Source organism: Microcaecilia unicolor, unplaced genomic scaffold, assembly GCF_901765095.1.
Source record: "Microcaecilia unicolor unplaced genomic scaffold, aMicUni1.1, whole genome shotgun sequence".
NCBI classification, from domain to species: domain Eukaryota; kingdom Metazoa; phylum Chordata; class Amphibia; order Gymnophiona; family Siphonopidae; genus Microcaecilia; species Microcaecilia unicolor.
The window spans coordinates 44817-65987 of NW_021963577.1; the positions used below are offsets into that span (position 1 = coordinate 44817).

General features: G+C 45.1%; 1 protein-coding gene across 2 annotated transcripts in view; it reads left to right on the forward strand.

Annotated features, from left to right (window-relative positions):
• Positions 1–21171, forward strand: part of LOC115459454 (bone morphogenetic protein 8B-like) — a 30715-nt gene that overhangs the window by 1643 nt on the left and 7901 nt on the right. The window lies entirely within an intron of this gene.

Below are 21171 nucleotides of genomic sequence, written 5' to 3' on the forward strand. Positions count from 1 at the left end.
TCCATCCAGTCTGCCCAACAAGGTGCCATATCTAACATAGTTCACTTTCTACCCTATTTAGTATAAATTTGTGTGACACTATTCAAACCTGCATTGTCTGAGGTGCAATCTGAATGTCTTTACTTAATTCCTACCTGAGTCCATCAGTCAATTTGAACTTGAAATAACTGTGAAAAACCAGAGTATTTAAGAAATAAGGTTTTGCTCAGCTTAATGCCAAAAGTAGGGTGTAACAGAGCAGGCACTAGTATGATGATACATTGAAAAGTACAGCTCTAATCTTGTCGAGCTGGTTAAGGTAATGTTGCTCATAAACAGCTGACCTGTTTTAAAACATTACATGCGACATTAAGAAGGGATGTGGCAAATTACTTCTACCCAACACCAACAATTATAATCCTTTAAGCATATGCTAATTTCTAGCCTCAGTACTTAAATGGAAATCCTGAATCTCAGCGAAGCACTGGTTGTTACAGAGATTGGGGGGGGGGGGGGGGGTACATCACCTCAGAACTGATACTCAGTGCAATTTGATAAATCTTTCTACAGCAAAGACCCAGAATAGGCAGCTATAAAGCAAGTGGTACAAACTTAAAACTAGCGGCATGCAGCGACCTTTAATGGATCATCCCTCAGCAATAGATGGAGACAGTTAATGATGAAACAAATCAGAGCTGTTTATGAACTGCGCAGTAGCAGAATGACAACTGGCCCCAAAAGGGGGGGGGGGGGGCAATAAGAACTATCATTGCTTTCTTTTTGGATGATTTTTCTGACTGATTAAGATCTTGTGATAAGAGAAGCAGTTCTGCATATTATGAGATTTGGAAGGGGTGGGGGGGCTCCCATTTAGATGTGGAAAAGTGTTCTAGCTATACATCTGGTTGGAGCAGTAATGATCTGCACTTATCTGTGTTTTTTTTCCCCTCTGGTTTGAAGGGAGGATTGCTTCTTTTTTTAAAGTATTTTAAGCATCAGGACAATTGATGTGGTTGATTGTGTTAGAGTTCTCTTTAATTTAGGGTCTGAAATTATCCGAGAAAGCAGAAGCACAAATTAGAGTTTTACAGAAAATGTACAACAATAGCACAAAGTAGCTAAATCTAGTTTTGAAGTATTGACTCCTGAAGGCAGTGCTGGAAGGGTAAGCTGGACTGCTGTGAGAAATCAAAAATTCCTTTAAAGGGAGCCCAGGCTCTTCCACATCCCCCCCCCCCCCCCCCCCCCGAGCTGATGCAAGGGCATTAGCCACCCTAGGTGAACTTCCAGCCTTGTATCCTCTCCATTTCAGGCTCCCAGGCCAGTGGTGTACACACAAGGGGAGGGGGTGGGGGGCTTGGGGGCCCCCTCCAGAACTGCAGCACCCCTTTTCCTTTGTTGCAGGGATACCAAAGTCCCGCCTGGCAAATAGTCCTCTGCTCCCCTCCTTGGCTGCTTCCTTCCTGCTGATGTTGGCAATGTTCCTTCAGCTGGCGATGGCGAGAAGTCATGATAACCACTTACAGCTGCAGGAAGGAAGCAGCTGAGGACGGAGCGGAGAATCTGTATTTATTCGGCTGGTAGAGCCTCGGCATCCCTGCCAGCAAAGGTATGGTTAGTGCATGGGGGGAGGGGGAAGAGGCATGTGTTTCCACTCTTTCACACCCCCAAAATTGGAGGGCTGGCTATGCCCCTACCCCAGGCCCTTCCACACAGGGTTGTAACCAGCTGGCTTCACCAGTATTATGCAGTTAATCGCACAAGTTGATGCTTCTATGAGTTTGTTTGACTGTCAGGATTATTTTGATCATACTTGAAAACATATCAACCTATGCTTTTAACTGTTTACTTTACAAATATTCTTGCATTCCATACTCACCTTGTAAGTTCTATGTGGTTACACTGAAAAGAAACCAGATAGTCACTGGGAAAACCAATCTGAATGACCAACAATATACAAATACTTTAATTACAAATTAAGATCTTTCCTAAACAAATTAGTTTTCAACGCCTTCCTAAATGTGAAATAATTCATTAATTTGTCTAGGAAGAGAATTCCAACTGACCAGAACTTGATATAGAAAAATTGAAGGAAAATGGATTTATAGTTTAACCCCTTCAGAGCAGGGAAATGTAATATCATAATATCTTTAAAGCATCTATTATTGAGAGGCATCTGAACCAACTTGGACAATCCATTTTCCTTCATCCCAGAGTATTAATAGAACTAAAAAATGAACTTGCGGAGCTACTGTTAGAAATATGCAATCTGTCCCTAAAATTGAGTGTAATACCGGAAGACTGGAGGGTAGCCAATGTTACTCCGATTTTTAAGAAAGGTTCCAGAGGAGATCCGGGAAATTATAGACCGGTGAGTCTGACGTCGGTGCCGGGCAAGATGGTGGAGGCTATTATTAAGAATAAAATTGCAGAGCATATACAAAAACATGGACTGATGAGACAAAGTCAGCACGGATTTAGTGAAGGGAAGTCTTGCCTCACCAATCTAATGCATTTTTTTGAGGGGGTAAGCAAACATGTGGACAATGGGGAGCCGGTTGATATTGTATATCTGGATTTTCAGAAGGCGTTTGACAAAGTGCCGCACGAAAGACTCCTGAAGAAATTGCAGAGTCATGGAATCGGAGGTAGGGTATTATTATGGATTAAGAACTGGTTGAAAGATAGGAAGCAGAGAGTAGGATTGCGTGGCCAGTATTCTCAGTGGAGGAGGGTAGTTAGTGGGGTCCCGCAGGGGTCTGTGCTGGGCCCGTTGCTTTTTAATGTATTTATAAATGACCTAGAGATGGGAATAACTAGTGAGGTAATTAAATTCGCCGATGACACAAAATTATTCAGGGTCGTCAAGTCGCAGGAGGAATGTGAACGATTACAGGAGGACCTTGCGAGACTGGGAGAATGGGCGTGCAAGTGGCAGATGAAGTTCAATGTTGACAAGTGCAAAGTGATGCATGTGGGTAAGAGGAACCCGAATTATAGCTACGTCTTGCAAGGTTCCGCGTTAGGAGTTACGGATCAAGAAAGGGATCTGGGTGTCGTCGTCGATGATACGCTGAAACCTTCTGCTCAGTGTGCTGCTGCGGCTAGGAAAGCGAATAGAATGTTGGGTGTTATTAAGAAGGGTATGGAGTCCAGGTGTGCGGATGTTATAATGCCGTTGTATCGCTCCATGGTGCGACCGCACCTGGAGTATTGTGTTCAGTACTGGTCTCCGTATCTCAAATAAGATATAGTAGAATTGGAAAAGGTACAGCGAAGGGCGACGAAAATGATAGTGGGGATGGGACGACTTTCCTATGAAGAGAGGCTGAGAAGGCTAGGGCTTTTCAGCTTGGAGAAGAGACGGCTGAGGGGAGATATGATAGAAGTGTATAAAATAATGAGTGGAATGGATCGGGTGGATGTGAAGCGACTGTTCACGCTATCCAAAAATACTAGGACTAGAGGGCATGAGTTGAAGCTACAGTGTGGTAAATTTAAAACGAATCGGAGAAAATTTTTCTTCACCCAACGTGTAATTAGACTCTGGAATTCATTGCCGGAGAACGTGGTACGGGCGGTTAGCTTGACGGAGTTTAAAAAGGGGTTAGATAGATTCCTAAAGGACAAGTCCATAGACCGCTATTAAATGGACTGGAAAAATTCCTCATTTTTAGGTATAACTTGTCTGGAATGTTTTTACGTTTGGGGAGCGTGCCAGGTGCCCTTGACCTGGATTGGCCACTGTCGGTGACAGGATGCTGGGCTAGATGGACCTTTGGTCTTTCCCAGTATGGCACTACTTATGTACTTATGTACTTATGTAAATACATAGGAGACCGACCATAAAATATTTTAAAAACTACAGTACGTATCTTAAAAGAAATTTGAGCTTCAACTGGCAACCAGTGCAAACCTATCATTAAAGGAATAACTTTATTGTATTAGATGTTCTGTTGTGTTTTCTACAATTTGGGAATCTTCTTGAATCCTCTCTTTTTGATCTCTCTGTAGAAATGCTATTATTACTATAATCCAGTAATGATAAAAGCAGGCTCTGCACCACTACATGGAAAACTGACAGATCTAACAACTAAGTCCTTCTTCTTTTCCTCAGCACAAAATCATTTTAATAAGCATATTAACTTGAGTTTCTAATGTCAAAGAACTGTCAAAAAAAGTTAGCCCCAAGATTTTAATATTAGTCTCAAATGTAAAATTCTGATTGCTCACTTTTACAACATTTTCACTCCAACACTATCACTTTTCCTAATAAAATTAACTTAGGTTTTTCCTTATTAAGTTTTAGGCGATGAATCTGTATGCAAGTTTTTAGTAGATTCTGGTTTGAAGTTTCCTCTGTTGACTGATCTATTGAGTTACAAAATGGTAATATCTGCATTCTCTAATGCTAACTGGGTGTGTTACCTCTCTGAAATGATTCCAACACCAAGGTGTGTATCCCTGTCTTTTTGCATCAGAGCAAATCTGGTAACTGTATGACCTGAATGTGTATAATTTCATTTGCCTCACCAGAAAGAAACCTGCCAATAAGGTGGACAACCCATGTGTAGGGTGGAAACAAAATGACTGTTCTGTGAGGATTAGATGGGGAAATTGTGGTACATAAAATTCAGGGAGTTAGCTAAAACTTTAAAGGTCAAAACCATTAACTTAGAAATGCAGAGGCAGCCCAGTAAAGGCAGGGCACTAGTTCAGTTTCTTGGCTCTTCCAGATAGAGGAACTCATGGCGAAAGAATTATGGAGAATAAAGGTGTTTAGAGTGAAAGCAGTGGACGGGGGAAAAAGTTACCTGCTATTTAAAAAGGAGAAACTTCCCATCTACAATTTAGGAAGGGTCTGAAACGTTTTCTTCCACCTTTGCAGATATAAGGTTTTATTATTTATGTTTGTGGATTTTTGGTTCTTGTTTCATTAGATACACTCTCTTAATTGGTCTTTGTCAAGGATAGCAAATATTAGTTTTATAACTAAAATAAAACTGTGATGGATCTTCCAGCTGGTTCACTGGCTGTAGTATTCTTGGATGGGCATTGTTTATTATGGTATTTAAAAATATATATTCTTTAGGTGAAGCAGGTAGACTAATCACTACTAAAATAAAAAATGCTTAAGATTTGGATAAGGAAGGAAATTATGGCTGGCAAATAGCTAAAAATCCAAATCTTAAGTGTTTTTATGTTAGTAGTGACATCATTGTACCTACTTCACCAAAAAATACATTATCTGTTCCCAATTCCCTTAAAATAGTTAATAACAGTGTGCCAACACACCCAGAGCAAATCTCCAGCAGAACAAAGACAACCCCAGAAAGTTTACCTCTTTAGCTATTTAGGATCCAGAACTGGAAAACTGACAAAATCAGAGATCTATTACTACTACTGTAGCTTTACTTGTGGCAAAAGCTTTATAGATTTACCCCAATTATGTGTATAAAAACAAAACAAAAGTTTAAGAACCAAAAGTGTGATGTCCAATTATATATATATATATACTTTTGTATTGGTCCTGCTAATATAGTAACACAATAATTGATGAGAAAGACAGACATGGCCCATCCAGTCTGCCTCGTATGGCAGGGTTGTAGGTTACCCCCCTCCATTTGGGCTCCATGCTCAGAAGCAAACGCAGGAGCTAAAGCTCATTAGTGCCAGACTAATGCCCACATTTGCTGGTGTCTCCACTGTGGGGAATAACGAGCACACTAATAGCATTTAAATTACATTAATATGAGGCCAGTACCTATGCCCGCCTGACCGCCCTCCCCTCCCCCCCCCCCCCCCCCCCCAAATGCTCAAAAAAGTGTAGCTAACTAGGGCATGCTTTACCACAGGAAACCCTATGTCAGCTCGGAGCTGGAGGTAGGGTTTCTGAAGAACTGGAGAAGCGGTGATGAGCAGACAAGAGGCTGGATCTTTTCGTTGGTGAGGTGCAGGAACAGGAGTAGCGGTGGCTTATGTGTGAGAGAGAGAGAGAGAACAAGCTCTTTGCACCCTACTTCCAAACATCACTTATTCTGTTGCTTTTCTTAATTGAGAAAAGCTACGAATTGCAGTGGAATTATAATAAGAAACCAAGAAATGTGCCTTGCTTGAGAAAAGCACAGGAATGGTCAAGAATCAGGCCTTTTTTTAATCCACAATAGAACACTGAGTAGGGTTAAATGGTCAGTATTCTCAATGGAGAAGGGTAGATATTGGGGTTCCCCAGGGGTCTGTGCTGGGACTGCTGCTTTGTAACATATTTATAAGTAATCTAGAGATGGGAGTAACTAGTGAGGTAATTAAATTTGATGACAAAACAATGTTTTTCAAAGCTGTTAAAGCGCAAAGGGATTGTGAAAAATTGCAAAACGACCTTATGAGACTGGGCATCCAAATGGCAGATGATGTTTAATGTGTGCAAGTGCAAAGTGATGCCTGTGGGAAAGAGGAACCCAATCTATAGCTATGTGATGCAAGGTTTTGTGTTAGGAGTCACCAACCAGGAAAAGGATCTAGGAGTCATCATTGATGATACTTTGAAATATACTGCTTACTGTGCAGTGCCAGCAAAGAAAGCAAATAGAATGTTAGGTATTATTAGGAAAGGAGTGGAAAATAAAAATGATGTTATAATGCCTTTGTATTGCTCCACAGTGTGACCACACCTTGAATACTGTGTGCAATTCTGGTCACCACATCTCAATAAAGATGGAACTAGAAAACGTACAGAGAAGGGTAATGAAAATGATAAAGGGGATGGGATGACTTCCCTATGAGGAAAGGCTGAAATGGCTTGGGCTCTTCACCTTGGAGATAAGACAGCTGAGGGGCAATATGACAGAGATATAAAATACTGAGTGGAGTAGAACGGGTAGACGTGAAGCGTCTGTTTACGCTTTCCAAAATACTAGGCCTAAGGGGCATGCGCTGAAGCTACAAAGGAGTAAATTTAAAACGAATCGGAGAAAGTTTCTTCACTCAACGTGTAATTAAACTCTGGAATTCGTTGCCAGAGAATGTGGTAAAAGCAGTTAGCAGGGGGAGGGGGGGGGGGGGGTTAAAAAAAAGGTTTAGATAGCTTCCTAAAAGAAAAGTCCATGAACCATTATTAAAATGGACTTGGGAAAATCCACTGCTTATTTCTGGGCTAAGCAACATAAAGTGTATTGTACTGTTTTGTGATCTTGCCAGCTACTTGTGACCTGGATTTGCCACTGTTGGAAACAGGATGCTGGGCTTGATGAACGTTCGGTCTGCTTTCTGTGAACATAAAGGAAAAATGTATTGACACATCTAGATTACAGGTTACCCTCTGTACCTTTCTTTTAACACCTCCACTTCTCTGAAAAAATGGGATCTTTAATCATCACTTTGCATCTAATCTGGGTACATTTATCCTATCTAATACCTATTTAGGTTCAAAGTGAGTGACAGGGAGAGCAAGTTGCAATAATGACAGTCTTGACACCAAAAATGTTCACTTTTAATGTATGTAGGTCAAGCAGCCTTTGCCAAATCCAAAAGGCCAGTGTGGCTTTCAAAGTGGACTAGAGCAATGTCTCAACAGTGCCAGTTCCAGTAAAGTCCACCACAGCAAGCAGGCTGGGTGGGGTAGTGAAAGCATGGCATTTGCTCCGCCAGAGCCCAGAGGATAGGCCAAAAGTGTGGGTCTGAATGATAAATCTGAGATTGGTTGAAAAGGGCTGCTTTTTGTTTGTTTGTTTACATGCTGAAATAACGAAGTGAATGGGAGACAGATACTAAGTATAGAGGATTTATGTTTGACCAGGAGAGAGACCTCTGCTTGCTGGTAGCTAAAGATCACAGAGCAATAAAACAATGGGGTAAGATGAGTGGCCAATCCAGGATGATTGGCTGCATCGAAAGGGGCATCATCTTGCCCTCTGTTTACGATGTTGGTGAGGCCTCACTTGGTTATGGAAATTGTACTGTGTGTTAAGGACATAAAGTTGGGAAAAAGTGAGAGATAGCCGTCAGCAGATATGGCAGAACAGTGCATAAGTATTGCCATACTGGGGACAGACCAAAGGTCCATCAAGCCCAGCATCCTGTTTCCAACAGTGGCCAATCCACTAGAGGTCCTACCTGCTTACGGTAGTGCAGGGGGTTCTCAACGCAGTCTGGTATTATGACGTGTTGCCACGATTTGGGTTTCTGCCAGGTCACAGGTACTTGTGACCTGGCTTGGCCACTGTTTGGAAAACAGGATACTGGGCTAGATGGACCATTGGTCTGACCCAGTATGGCTACTCTTATGTAACCCCTGAGGGACAGGGGCTATGACACAGAGTTTTAAATACTTGAATTACTGAACAAATGAACCCGTTTCCAAATGAGGGTAAGCACTAAACCTAGAACACATAATATAAAGAAACATACACACATAGTAACATAGTAGATGACCAAGTACAGGACATCTCTCATTAAGACTGTTATGCAATGCCTCTTGCAGGTTTATAAAAGAAAGTGGGGGGGGGGGGGGGGGGGGGGGGGGGGGGGGGGGGGGGGGGGGGGGGGGGGGGGGGGGGGGGGGGGGGGGGGGGAGTGCACCACTGGTACAACCTCCCTATACCACCCCCCCCCCAAAAAAAAAGCATGGAAATGACCTGCACTGCACGACAGGTACCAACCCCCTCCCCCCCAATAAAATAAAAACGCCCTAAGGGCTGTGCCCCCCACCCTTTGGACAGGTATAGCAATCACCTTCATGACGGCCATAACCAGGTTGTCCATCTACAAGACGACCTGTTTGGGGCCTGCTTAACCATCTGGGTCAAGCTCTAGAGCCAAAACCAAATGCAACACCCCCCCCCCCCCCCCCTTTGCAGAGGGACCTGGGGTGGGCAGGAATTAAAAAGTTTATCACATGACCAGAGGATTTTAACTGCCAATGTGCTTCAGTAGATAGGCTTTAAAGTGCTAAGAGACAAGACAGACAGATGGACTGAATAAGGCCACATTTACTAAAAAATAATCACTTATTCCTGCTAAGCTGCTGGGCTCTGAAGGCCACCAGCATGCCTTACCACCTGGCAGATGTGCACAGGCCTGTCCGACTGCTCTAGTCTGCCACGGCCCAGGGCTTTTCGGCATTTCTGCCGCTCCCTGCTCTCTCTGGGTGCGTCTAAAAGGAAAATTCCCTACTTAGTTCTTCACCTGATAAAGGGCATAAAGCTAGTTAGGCCAATTGAATTTTATTTTTGTTATATGGATTTTGGAAAGCCTGGGAGCTGCAGCGGGAGTACACCCAAACAAGGTAAATGAGCAAGAGGGGTTGAGGACCCCACAGAACCAAACCAAAGCCTCACACAATGGCCACTGGGGCTTGGGAGCCAAGCTCAAAGCTCAACCAGGTAGTCTTGATGCTGTGACCTGGGAGTGGCCTTTAGGAGTCACTAGGGTATGCGGCTGCAGCCAGCAGAGCAGGGAATTAGGCCCGGGACAGGAGCACAGTTAGTACAACTTACCCACCTGTTGAAGATGAAACAGCCTCTAAGCAGAGTTTGGTGACTTGCTGTTGGGTGCTGTGAAATTAAAATTAGAGGATGGTGGCTTTCAGAACCAGCACAGCTGCTTCTAGCATGCTGCTTTTTTTCTTTTTTTTTTCAAAATGTGGGTTTCTCCTATAAATGTAATCCCTAACATCCTTCCACAGCTGCTCAGCACCAGCTGCCAGGGCCACACCACCAGAACAATCCACATTTCCCACATCCACTCAGTCTGGTCTGCATGGCTGAGGCAGCTTTTGAAGTGTAGCTTATGGTCAAGTCCAGAGCTGGAAGGAGATTTATTTTTAAAGACAGTCTTGGAATTGAGACCTTGATCCAAAAACGGTTGTTTCTTTGCATTCTATGGAGCTTTACAAGCTCAGGGACAATGATAAGAAAACCCTCCATTTGAAGCCCGTGCCCTGTAGATCAAGGTGAGTTACACATAGGTGTTTTCCTGCCCCTTTGGCAAGGGAGGGTTAAGTAACTGCCCCAAGAACACAAGGAATGGTAGTAGGCGTCAAACCCTGGTTTTAAATCTGCTGTCCCTCCACTTTTCCCCCCTGTTCTGAACACCTTTATTGAAGCAGACCCTGGGCAGGAAAAGGAGTAACTAGTACTTTATTCTTACACCAAGACAGAGTACTTAAATGTAACAGCTACATCCAAAAAAAAAAAAAAGTTATAAAAGCTGGCACCAAAGTTATTTACTAGAATATAGATGATGAATGAACAAATACCATTCCTAAGGTGGCTCTGGGGAAAGCCACTGCTTAGCCCTGAGGTTAAGGAACATGGAATCTTGCTGTTTTTTTAGGACTTTTTCCAGGTACTTAGGACCTGAACTGACCACTGTTGGAAAGAGGATACTGGGCTACATAGATCCTTGATCTGACTGAGTAGGGCAACTCTTATGTTCTTACACACCTGAGGGAAAGGAGGGAGGTACAGTCTTAAAAGAAAGATTTCCAAGTCTGTCTCGCCCCTCTTCTTATGTTTGTACAAGTGGGTGAGTTTAAAAAATGTAAAAAGAAAGCAAAATATGTGTACAAGTGCATATCTAGAGCCTGTTTTATGTACAATGAAGCAACACCGAGAGGGCCCAAAGCACAAAAAAAAAGCACCAACAGCCTCCAAGAAACAATGATCTATGTACCAAAACACAGCCTGTGATTGATCTTTTGTTTCCAAAGTGCCTGCTTCAGGTGTCAAATGTTAATCACAAGCTCTTCAATTAAAATTGCCCAGCTTTACCATCAAAAGCTCAAGAATGATTCAGAATCAACATTAACTAAGCTACGCTCATTACCTAGTACACTATCGGGATAAGGACTTCATTCTTGCGCCTTCAGTTGGAATTTTTGATAACATACAACCCCTGAGGCAGGTGCCTGCATCAGGTCATCATGTGATTGATCTATGCTGTGCAAATAAAAGATTTTCGTCCCGTTAATTGGAGGCTGTTGGTGCTTTTATGTACAATAAAGACAGCACACACATGTGCCTATAGCCTGTTTGATGTAGACTAAAGAAAGTGAACATGCATGCATGTGCATATATACGCCCTGTTTTACATACAGTGAAGAACATGAGTGTACACGTGTATAACCCATTTATGTAGAATGATACTGCCTGTTCTATGCACAATGAAGAAAGCAAGCAAGCATGAGCTGTGGGCTTTTGATATTTCAGAACACTGGGCCAACTGATGATATTTAATACTGAAACATTTTTAAAAAGAAAAAAAACAATAACCTCATTTGCCCAGTGCTTAAGGAACTCCACTGGTTACTTGTAAGTTACAGATTGAACTTTACAATGCTCTATAAAGTTTTGTTGTGTTCACAGGAGGGATCTCAGTTCCTTTCAACACTATCTGTTATTTCTTCCCCGTTTCCAACAGATAGAACTCTCTGAGCACATAGAGAAAGAAGCAAGGCTTGCACTAGAGCAGGACACTGCTGCTCAGCGCATGGTGTAACAGCACAAAATGCAGCAAGTTACATATACACAAATTTTGTGTATGGCAAAAATGAGGTTTGGGGGGGGGGGGGGGGGGATATGCTGGACACATGCACAAGGTTTCATGGTAAGCAAGGCTTCTGAACCAAAACTGAAAGTATCAGTACACAGTGGTGCCTTTCTTCAGTATGCCTTTCAAAAAGCGAGACTGATACTCAGGTGCAGAAGAACAGATGAGCACCTGTGTGTTTTCACTTTCACTTTTGTTTGGACACACAAACAGACGTTTGTTACTATCTGCCTTTACAACTTCCACAGGCTTCATTCGGCTTGCATAAGACAAAAGGTGAAATTAGGCGTTACCTGCTAATTTTCTTTCCTCTAGATCCTCCAGACTGTTCAAGACGCTTGGGGTTATGCACTCCTACCAGCAGAGGGAGACTGAGAACACTAAAACTTCTTATACAAGTAGCCTGTGCAGACCTTCTACTAACCAGTAAAACAGTAACAAAGCAGAGGAAAAAAACACCTCCACCTAAACAAAACCACTGAATCCACACTCAGATCTCCTCCCCTTAAGACGGGGGAATTCAACTGCAGATGGGCACAAACAGTACCACAAACTGCCCTTAGTAAACTCCAGGACCCAAATCACAGGAGCTACTAGAAATATCAGCAACTGAAGTCTAAAGAAAATATCATACTGAACTGTCTGATACAGTGGGTGGGCTCTTGACCGGTCTGGAGGACCTAGAGGAAAGAAAATTAGCAGGTAGGGCCTAATTTCACCTTCCTCAACAATCCTCCAGACCGTTCAAGACACTTGGGATGTACCAAAGCAGTAAACACATCTAAGGGTGGGACCTGTGAAGCCCAGAGTACAGGACTGCAGCTCCAAAACTGGCATCCTCCCCTGCTTGTACATCCACTCTGTAATGTTTGACAAAAGAATGCAGGGAGGACCACACCGCCGCTCTACAAATGTCCACCGGTGGAACAAAACTACTCTCTGCCCAAGAAGCCGCCATCCCCCTAGTGGAAAGTGCCTTGAGCCCTATCGGCACCGTACGGCCATGCAATATGTAAGCCAAAGAGATGGCATCCTTCAACCACCGAGCTATAGATGCCTTAGAAGCAGCTGCTCCCTTCTTGGGCCCCCCCATGAAGGACAAATAACCTGAATTCCTCCGACCTGCGCAAGTAAACCTTCAACACTCTGCGCACATCCAATTTCGCCAAACGACGCTAAGAAGCATCCCCCGTCTGGTCCCCCAAGACCGGCAACAAAATCACCTGATTGACATGAAAGGAGGATACCACCTTAGGCAAAAACGAAGGGACTGGACGCAGCGAAACCTTTTCCTTAGAAAACCACAGAAACGGAGGCCTAAATGAAAGAGCCTGAAGTTCCGAAATCCTGCGAGCTGACAATATAGCTACCAAAAAGACCACCTTCATAGTAAGGTCTTTTATCGAACAAGACTCCAAGGGCTCAAAAGGAGAACTTGCCAAAGAGTCAAGAACGATATTAAGATCCCACTGAGGAACTACCGGCCGCTGAGGACAACAAAGCAACTTCATCCCCCTCAAAAAACGGACCACATCCGGGGAAGACGCAACCAACCTGCCCTGCACCTTACCCCGAAAACACGCCAAAGCAGCCAGCTGCACCTTCAAAGATGACAATGAAAGGCCCTTCTCAAAACCATCCTGCAAGAAATCTAAAAATGCATGACACAGAAGCTGTCGAAGAGACACACTCCCGGTCCCCACACCAATCTTCAAATATGCGCCACACACGTACATAGGCCAAAGACATCGAACGTTTGCGAGACTGCAGCATCGTCTGAATCACCTGAGGAGAAACCCTTTCCTTCTCAAACCGTTCCCTCTCAAGGGCCACACAGTAAGAGAGAACCGATCCGGATCCGGCATGACAACTGGACCCTGACAAAACAGCACCGAGCCCCCCCCCCCCAGCTGCAGAGGCTCACCTTCTAACAGGCGCATCAGATCCCCGAACCACGGCCGACGCAGCCAATTCGGAGCCACCAACAACACTGGACCCGCATGACATTCTACCCTCTGTAGGACTCGACCTATCAAGGGCCACGGGGGAAACACGTACAGCAACACCTGCTGAGGCCACGGAAGGACCAACGCATCGATCCCTTCCGCTCGCGGATCCCGATGCCGACTGAAATACCGAGGAACCTGAGCATTCTGTGCCAACGCCATGAGATCCACTACTGGCATGCCCCACTTTAGAACTATCTGGTCTAACACCAACCGGTCCAGAGACCATTCTCCAGGATCCAACATGTGTCTGATTAGAAAATCCGCGTTCACGTTGTCCACCCCGGCCACGTGCGCCGCCGAAATCTACACTAGATGCATTTCCGCCCAACTCATGAGCAGAGCCATCTCGATTGCCAACCGCGGACTCTTTGTACCGCCCTGCCGGTTGACATACGCTACCGCTGTCGTGTTGTCAGACATGACTCTTACCGCCTTTCCGACCACACGAGCGAAACGCCAACAGAGCTAGCCAAATCGCCCTCGTCTCCAACCAGTTGATAAGACCACTGAGCTTCCTCAGTTGACCACCGCCCCTGCATGGACCGACCGAGACACTGAGCTCCCCAGCCCAGCAGACTGGCATCCGTTACCAGAATCACCCACTGAGGAGGTTCCAACGGCATGCCCTTTTTCAGATGGGCCGAGCACAGCCACTACTGGAGACTGCGCCGAGGAGCCCCCCTCAATGGCAACCACAACTCCAAACTGTGTACCTGGGGAGACCACCGGGACAACAGAGCTGACTGAAGCTGACGCATATGCGCCCTGCCCATGGTACTACCTCTATTGTCGCTGCCATGAGGCCCAGAACTCGAAGGTACATTCGAACCGTCGGACTCAAAGGACAATAACCGCTGGACCTGCTGCTGAAGAGAGGCGATCCAAGAATCCGGCAGAAAAACACGACCCACTGCCGTGTCGAACCGCACTCCCAAGTACTCCAGACTCTGCGATGGGATCAACTGACTTTTGACTACATTCACTACCCCTCCGAACGATTCCAGAAATGCGACCACCTGAGCCGTTGCCGCAACACTGTGAGCCCGAGACTTCGCCCGGATCAACCAGTGGTCCAGATACGGATGTACCAGAATTCCCTGCCTCCCCAAAGCCACTGCTACCACCACCACCATTATCTTGGAGAAGGTGCGTGGAGCCGTTGCCAGACCAAAAGGCAGAGCACAGAAGTGAAAGTGCCTCCCTAAAACAGCAAAACGAAGGAAATGCTGATGGGCCTCTCGAATCGGCACGTGCAGATACGTTTCCGTGAGATCCAGTGACGTGAGAAATTCTCTCTGACAAACAGCCACTAAGACCGAGCGCAGAGTCTCCATGCGAAATGATAGCACCTTGAGTGCTCCATTGACCCTCTTGAGATCTAAAATGGGTCGAAACTGGTCCTCCATCTTCGGCACCACAAAGTAAATGGAATAACAACCCATTCCCCACTCATGCCGAGGAACGGGTACCACAGCTCCCAACTGGATTAAACGACCCAGAATCTCTTGAATAGCCTTTAACTTGACTCGAGAGTGACAAGGAGAGGGAAGAAACAGATCCGGCAGCAGGTGCTCGAACTCGAGCGCATAACAGTCGCGAACGACCTCCAGCACTCACTGATCTGAAGTAATTTGGGTCCACTCCTGATAAAACAGACGAAGTCGCGCCCCAACCTTCACCAGAGGCTGGACCCGCACACCTTCATAAGGAGGACTTATTAGCATTTCCGGCACCTCCGGAGGAGTCCCGACCCCCTCAACGACCCCCTCAAAAGGACTGCGTCCGCTGGAAAAACTGGATTTTAGGAGATACAAGTCTGCCCGGCCTGTACCGCCTCGCGTCCTTAAACCGACCTCTAGCCGAACTCCCTCAACTAGCCGACTTAGGCCGTAACTCCGGCAACCGTGAGACCTTGGTATCCCCAAGACCACTCATCAGTTTATCCAAGTCCTCTCCAAACAACATAGAACCTTTGAAAGGTAGAGAACACAACTTTGCTTTAGAGGCTGCATCTGCCACCCAGCCCCTAAGCCAAAGAGCCCTGCGAGCCATCACCGCCAGAACCATATTCTTAGCCGAAGCCCTTAGCAAATCATAAAGACCCCATCTCCAATTTGGCCAGGTCCTGAACCAAACCAGTCAGAAACCAAACCAGGTCCTGAACCAAACCAAACGCAGGCTCATCCAAGAGCTTCTCCACCCAACGGAAACAAGCTCTGGCTACCAAGCCCCCACACACAGAGGCTTGCAAGGCCAAAGCCGACAAATCAAAGCTGCGCTTCAGAAAGGACTCTAGCTTCCTATCCTGAGGATCCCGTAAGGCTGTACAGCTGTACAGCCATCCACCGGAATGGCCGTAGCCTTAGTAACCGCAGTAACCACTGCATCCACAGTAGGTGGTTTCAGCAGGGCCAAATCTTCCGGAGGCAAGGGATACAGCCGCGCCATAGCGCTAGACACCTTACAAGCAGCCTCCGGCACAGACCATTCCTGAAAAACCATGTCTCTAATGTCTGAATTCATGGGAAAGGAACGGGAGGCTCTCCGAATCCCCTTAACCAAGGGATCTACCTGGGGTCCCTCCGCAGAGGGAGTGGCTGCCGGAGTAAACTTCAAAGTAGAGATCACCTGATCACTGAGCTCTAACTCCTCCTCCTTATGAAAAATGCGAACCACCGAAGAATCTTCCCCAGGCCTTAGCCCATCCTGATCCTCAGACTCATCTATGAGATCCTCCTCTCCTGGGTCACTCCAAACCTCCGACCCAGGCAAAGAAAGTATCTCCATAGGCTCCGAAATATTCACCCGCGGGCGCTTAACTCCCACTGAGCTAGCAGCCTCCGGGGAACAAACAGCCTGAAAGGGGCCAGCTCTCCAGGCATTATACAGAGACCAAACAAACTCAGGAAGGAAACCAGACCTCCCCCCCCCCCCCGACGCTGCTGAAGCCCCAACAACACTTCCTGCAGTCTCCGCGACAGACCGCCCCTCGCTTCCGCGGCGGCAGGTCCACTGCGTGATCCGTGGCTAAATTAGGCGCGTTTCCCGCCACACACAGGTCCCCCGGCGCTGGTACAGAATGTGCAGCCAAAAGGGCCGCGCTTCCCACCAAAAACAGCTCCATCGAGGCCGACCTGAGATGCGCAGCCAAAATGGCCGCTTTGCTGGCCCGGAATGTGCAGTCAAATCACCGCCCAACACCTCCGCCGACTCAGGGGAAAGCACAGGGGGCAAGAGCGCTGACAACGTAGGCTCCCCACAAAATTTACATTGGCCACCTTTCACTTCAACGCCACGCTTCGCGCAAAACCGACACCTCGCCGGCTTAGACATAATGGCCGCGAACACAATAAAAAACAAACAGTTGCTTTGTGCTCTGACAGACTAATAGGCAAAACTGCCTAAGGCAAGAACGCCCTTGAAGACGTTTTATCTCTGGACTGCCACAAGAACAGCCAAAATAGCCGCCTTTTAAAAACGTTTATTTATTTTAAACCTCATTGCTGATGCCTAAACGCCTCAAGGGTACAGAACGAGGTCTGTAGCCGAGGTCACGCAGTCCTCCAGAGGAAGAGCTATGGGGGAGGGACCTGGCCACCCGGGTGTGACACCCCACAGGGAAAAAGAAGCCCCTTAGGACTTACACCCTGTAATAGAGATCCAAGTGTGGGTTCTCTAACATTTACAACCCAACCTAGAAACCCTAAACTGGCCTACCAGACTGAGTACACTGCACAGGCTGCACACATCTACCCTCTGCTGAGACTGAGAAAATACTGGGTAGTAGAAGGTCTGCACAGGCTACTTGTGTAAGACGTTTTAGTGTTCTCAGTCTCCCTCTGCTGGTAGGAGTGCATAACCCAAGCGTCTTGAACGGTCTGGAGGATTGCTGAGGAACCGGCGTTTAAATATGAAAGTGACAAAAAAATTTTCTCTGCAAAACCTTCATGCTACCCTGGACCCTCATGGTAAATTTCTTGCTTTGTGCATGCATCAAAAGTGGGCAGCATATTCTCTGCATAGCACAGAATACCTACAGTAGCTCATCAACATACATTTTAATACAATGTGGCTGTGTTTTCCACATGAATTAACACCCACAAGGAACTCCTCTCTACATTACTCGGCATATAGAACCAGCATTCAAACCCCAGTAATTCTGCAGCTAAAGCCCATGGTTGCTTCCTGCTTCGGCCCCAGAACAAGCTTTGGACATTTCACTTGAATCACTCCACTTCATGGGAGCTTAGCTGACCTACTCCGTTGTAGGATGATAGAAATTCCTTTATTTTATGGGCTTTTAGAGTGGATTTTAAGTTTTAATTATTGATTTTGCTTTGTATTATTGTTTGGTAGGTCTATTAAATAATGTTTATGTAGTCTTGCTGTACTGCTTTTGCTGACAGGCAGATCAAAGCAGTTTACAAATAAAATAAACAATGCAGAAAATAACCAGATTACCTTTATTCGGGTAACTGTAAGCACCAGGTGTGCAAGCAATCTACCTCAGAGAAGCACAAGTACTGTATGTTATTTTCATCAACTAAAATCACTTGCACTGCCAACCTGAGGTAAATATTTAACAAAATAAGTGACAAATAGGCAACAATCCAGCAGCACCTCTTTCCCACTCTAGCCATAAGAAGGATCAGTTCTAACAGGATTTCAACAAGGTAAGTTCGTTTTAGCATGACTGGTATCAGCGACACAGATCAGGATCCATAGTGTCAATGTCAGTACTGCTGAATTTCACAACTGTACTAAGGCACATCTGCTGTCACACATTCTGGAACTTTGAATCCAGATTAACGTGGACCAGTGAATTAAATGCAGTCTGTTCTGTACTGTAAATGTTCCAAGAAATGGGGTGTTAGGAAAGACCACAGAAACTACAAACACCTCTCTTTCCAATGGCGAGCTTCTCTCCAGTCAACAGCTAAGAGGCCCGTGCTTGCATTACCTTTAACATCTGGAAAGCTACTTATACTAATGGCTGAAGTATGGCAACTAGAGTTCTGGATCTAGAGGTTGTGATGGAAGAGGCTGGATTGGATTTGGTTTTAGTAACAAACGTGGTTTAAGGCGAACCGTGACTGGGATGCAATTACACTGGGCTATAATCCATTCAGGAAGGACAGGGTAGGAAGAAAAGGAAGAGGAGTGGCACTTTTATGTACAAAATAGAAGTCCTGCACAGCTGTTGCTTTGATACTGAGGTAGGGAGGAAGCACTGTGGGTTAATCTGGAAAGAGGGAATGGAACATCTATTTCTACTAGTGTACTATATAGACTTCCTTCACAGGCCTCGGTGAGAGTGACATAGGGAAAAGCTTTGCACTTTTTCCCTCCAGCTGGTCTTCCTCAGACTGTTCCCATCATAGCCGCATGGGCCCCAATTGCAGGCATGATTGCTTATGCCCCCGTTACTCTCATCATATCCTGCATTGTCATGTGATTATTTTTCTTTGGGTATTTGGAGTACAGGAGTAGCCTAAAGGTTAGTGCAGTGGGCCAAGAACGTAGGGAACAGGGATCAATTCACACTGCTACAAGTCACTTAACCCTCCATTGCCCCAGGTACAAAAAACACCTTAGGACTGTGAGCCCATAAGGAACAGACAAGTACCTGCATGTATGTACAGTGCTGCTACAGAAATAAGTAGCAGCCACAGTGCTAGGACAATAACAAGGACTTCTCTTTACGTCAGACATTTCTTAGAGGAGTAATTTTCATGCAAAGAGGGAAAAATCCCAAGCAACCACCTAAGGTTCGGCAGCTTACGCTCACTGCCACCTAGAAGAAACCCAGCAAGCTCAGACCGAAGAGGGGATGGTGCAGATGCACAAAGGAGAGAACTGAAGGGTAGGAAGGAAAAGGGAGGTGAGAGAAGCTGGAGGGGGCAGTAAAATGAGACAACACATGAAAAACAAAAACGCAAGTGAATGACCCATTTCCTATTTATTTGGGCTGATGCCTAAACGTTTAACAGAAGGGACTGATATTATCCAGTTATCACATAATCAGAATTTATAGGTTGTCTAGTAACTAAACTCAAACACATTTTAAATGCAAACAGGTGAATTCGAGCATTAGGTCAGCAAAAGCAAGTCAAATGTTGATGTACACTACCAATGAAATAATGTCAGCTGTACCGTGAAAGCCTGAGGATGCACATGATCTTAAAAGCCCTGGAAGTGGAGCAGCCAGCTGGATGAAACTGATCCTTCTTCTATACAATACTCATTTAATACTCTTACCAGACAACAACGCTGTGGCTACAAGAAGGCACCCCAAATTCAAGGAACAAGTTTCAAAGAACTGCTTTACTAGTTGTGTTCGCTGTGTGACTTCCATGTTGTCTTACCAATGTTTCTAATAAAAGAATCTCAGCATCATATTTACTGCTGGTCTTGTACGAATCACGAAGACAGATGATATGGTCTAGCCCTAGATGTCACTTAAGAATAAGCCATACTGGGTCAGACCAATGGTCCATTTAGCCCAGTTGCCAATCCAGGTAAAAAGTACCTGGCAGAAACCCAATTAGAAGCTACAAGCGGTGGCTTCCCCAATGTCCATCTCAATAACAGACTATGGACTTTTTCCTCAAGGAACTTGTCCAAACCATTTTTAATCTCAGATATGCTAACTGCCGTTATTACATCACCCGACCACAAATTCCAGAGCTTAACTATTCTTTAAAGTGAACAGAATAATTTCCTCTTATTTGATCATTGCACTTGCTCCCATTTCTAGATGGTTTATAAATGTTAAAAAGCATCAGTCCCAATCTCTGGGATATGCCACCATTCACCTTTCTGCATTGATAAAATTGGCCATTTAATACTACTTGCTGATTTTTTATCTTTTAACTAGTTTCCAATCTGTATCTGGATTTTCAAAAGGCATTTGATAAAGTACCTCATGAAAGACTCCAGCAGAAAACTGCAAAGTCATGGGATAGGAGGTAGTGTTCTAGTGTGGATTAAAAAATGATTAAAGGATAGAAAAATCAGTAAATGGATAGAAATGGTCAGTATTCTCAACGGAGAAGGGTAGATAGTGGAGTTCCCCCAGGGTCCGTGCTGGGACAGCTGCTTTTTAATATATTTATAAATGATCTAGAGATGGGAGTCACTAGTGAGGTAATTAAATTTGCCGACAATACAATTTTTTTTTTTGTTACATTTGTACCCCGCGCTTTCCCACTCATGGCAGGCTCAATGCGGCTTACATGGGGCAATGGAGGGTTAAGTGACTTGCCCAGAGTCACAAGGAGCTGCCTGTGCCTGAAGTGGGAATCGAACTCAGTACAATGTTATTCAAAGTTGTTAAATCGCAAGAGGATTGTGAAAAATTGCAAAATGACCTTACGAGACTGGGCATCCAAATGGCGGATGATGTTTAATGTGAGCAAGTGCAAAGTGATGCCTGTGGGAAAGAGGAACCCAATCTATAGCTATGTGATGAACGGTTCCACGTTAGGAGTCACAGACCAAGAAAGGGATCTCGGCATCGCTGTTGATGACATACTGAAATGCTTTGCTCAGTGTGCAGCGGTGGTGGCTAAGAAAGCAAATAGAACGTTAGGTATTATTAGGAAAGAAAAACAAAAATGAGGACGTTATAATGCCT